Source organism: Rhinatrema bivittatum, chromosome 8, assembly GCF_901001135.1.
Source record: "Rhinatrema bivittatum chromosome 8, aRhiBiv1.1, whole genome shotgun sequence".
NCBI lineage: Eukaryota > Metazoa > Chordata > Amphibia > Gymnophiona > Rhinatrematidae > Rhinatrema > Rhinatrema bivittatum.
The window spans coordinates 4,167,700-4,170,361 of record NC_042622.1 but is presented as its reverse complement, the minus strand read 5'-3'; positions in this window follow the sequence as shown (position 1 = coordinate 4,170,361).

The following is a 2,662-nucleotide window of genomic DNA, read 5'->3' as shown; positions in this document are numbered from 1 at the left end:
GACGGCAACTCATTACATCTCAGAAGCTAAGCAGGGTCTGGCTCCTATTTGGATGAGGAGAGGGACCACCAGGGAACAGCAGTGCTCTGGGCTGCAGAGAGCAATGGGAAACCTCTGTAGTATTCTGCCAAGGAAAAGTCACAGGTACCATGGGCAGGCACAGGCTGTCATAGCCTCAACACCCAGAAATGGATAGAAAGAAAATAGGAAACAGACCTCTTCCAAATTCAGCCTTCACCCCTGCAACCGCCCCCCCCCCCCCACACACACACTATTCCTGTACTGACACCTCACTCCTGCCATGCAACACCCCTGCTATTCCAGTACTGAGACCCTCACACACAGCTCTGCCCTGCAGCACCCCCTGCTATTCCAGTACTGAGACCCTCACACACAGCTCTGCCCTGCAGCGCCTCCTGCTATTCCAGTACTGAGACCCTCACACACAGCTCTGCCCTGCAGCACCCCTGCTATTCCAGTACTGAGACCCTCACGCACAGCTCTGCCCTGCAGCACCCCCTGCTATTCCAGTACTGAGACCCTCACGCACAGCTCTGCCCTGCAGCACCCCCTGCTATTCCAGTACTGAGACCCTCACACACAGCTCTGCCCTGCAGCACCTCCTGCTATTCCAGTACTGAGACCCTCACACACAGCTCTGCCCTGCAGCACCCCCTGCTATTCCAGTACTGAGACCCTCACACACAGCTCTGCCCTGCAGCACCTCCTGCTATTGCAGTACTGAGACCCTCACACACAGCTCTGCCCTGCAGCACCCCCTGCTATTCCAGTACTGAGACCCTCACACACAGCTCTGCCCTGCAGCACCTCCTGCTATTGCAGTACTGAGACCCTCACACACAGCTCTGCCCTGCAGCGCCTCCTGCTATTCCAGTACTGAGACCCTCACACACAGCTCTGCCCTGCAGCACCCCCTGCTATTCCAGTCATGAAACCCTCACGCACAGCTCTGCCCTGCAGCGCCTCCTGCTATTCCAGTACTGAGACCCTCATGCACAGCTTTGCCCTGCAGCGCCTCCTGCTATTCCAGCACTGAGACCCTCACACACAGCTCTGCCCTGCAGCGCCTCCTGCTATTCCAGTACTGAGACCCTCTCGCACAGCTCTGCCCCGCAGCGCCTCCTGCTATTCCAGTACTGAGACCCTCACGCACAGCTCTGCCCCGCAGCGCCTCCTGCTATTCCAGTACTGAGACCCTCACACACAGCTCTGCCCTGCAGCACCTCCTGCTATTCCAGCACTGAGACCCTCACACACAGCTCTGCCCTGCAGCACCTCCTGCTATTCCAGCACTGAGACCCTCACACACAGCTCTGCCCTGCAGCACCTCCTGCTATTCCAGTACTGAGACCCTCACACACAGCTCTGCCCTGCAGCACCCCTGCTATTCCAGTACTGAGACCCTCACACACAGCTCTGCCCTGCAGCACCTCCTGCTATTCCAGTACTGAGACCCTCACACACAGCTCTGCCCTGCAGCACCCCTGCTATTCCAGTACTGAGACCCTCACACACAGCTCTGCCCTGCAGCACCCCTGCTATTCCAGTACTGAGACCCTCACACACAGCTCTGCCAATGCACCTCACTCCTGCCCTGCAGCACCCCCTGCTATTCCAGTACTGAGACCCTCACACACTGCTCTGCCCATCCACCTCACTTCTGCCCTGCAGCATTTCCTGCTATTCCAGTACTGAGACCCTCACACACAGCTCTGCCCTGCAGCACCTCCTGCTATTCCAGTACTGAGACCCTCACGCACAGCTCTGCCCTGCAGCACTTCCTGCTATTCCAGTACTGAGACCCTCACACACAGCTCTGCCCTGCACCTCCTGCTATTCCAGTACTGAGACCCTCACGCACAGCTCTGCCCTGCAGCACCTCCTGCTATTCCAGTACTGAGACCCTCACACACAGCTCTGCCCTGCACCTCCTGCTATTCCAGTACTGAGACCCTCACACACAGCTCTGCCCTGCAGCACCTCCTGCTATCCCAGTACTGAGACCCTCACACACAGCTCTGCCCTGCAGCACCTCCTGCTATTCCAGTACTGAGACCCTCACACACAGCTCTGTCCTGCAGCACCTCCTGCTATTCCAGTACTGAGACCCTCACACACAGCTCTGCCCTGCAGCACCTCCTGTTATTCCAGTACTGAGACCCTCACACACAGCTCTGCCCTGCAGCACCCCCTATTCCAGTACTGAGACCCTCACACACAGCTCTACCCTGCAGCACCTCCTGCTATTCCAGTACTGAGACCCTCACACACAGCTCTGCCCTGCAGCACCTCCTGCTATTCCAGTACTGAGACCCTCACACACAGCTCTGCCCTGCAGCACCTCCTGCTATTCCAGTACTGAGACCCTCACGCACAGCTCTGCCCTGCAGCACCTCCTGCTATTCCAGTACTGAGACCCTCATGACCCTCACGCACAGCTCTGCCCTGCAGCACCCCCTGCTATTCCAGTACTGAGACCCTCACACACAGCTCTGCCCTGCAGCACCCCTGCTATTCCAGTACTGAGACCCTCACACACAGCTCTGCCCTGCAGCACCTCCTGCTATTCCAGTACTGAGACCCTCACGCACAGCTCTGCCCTGCAGCACCTCCTGCTATTCCAGTACTGAGACCCTCACAC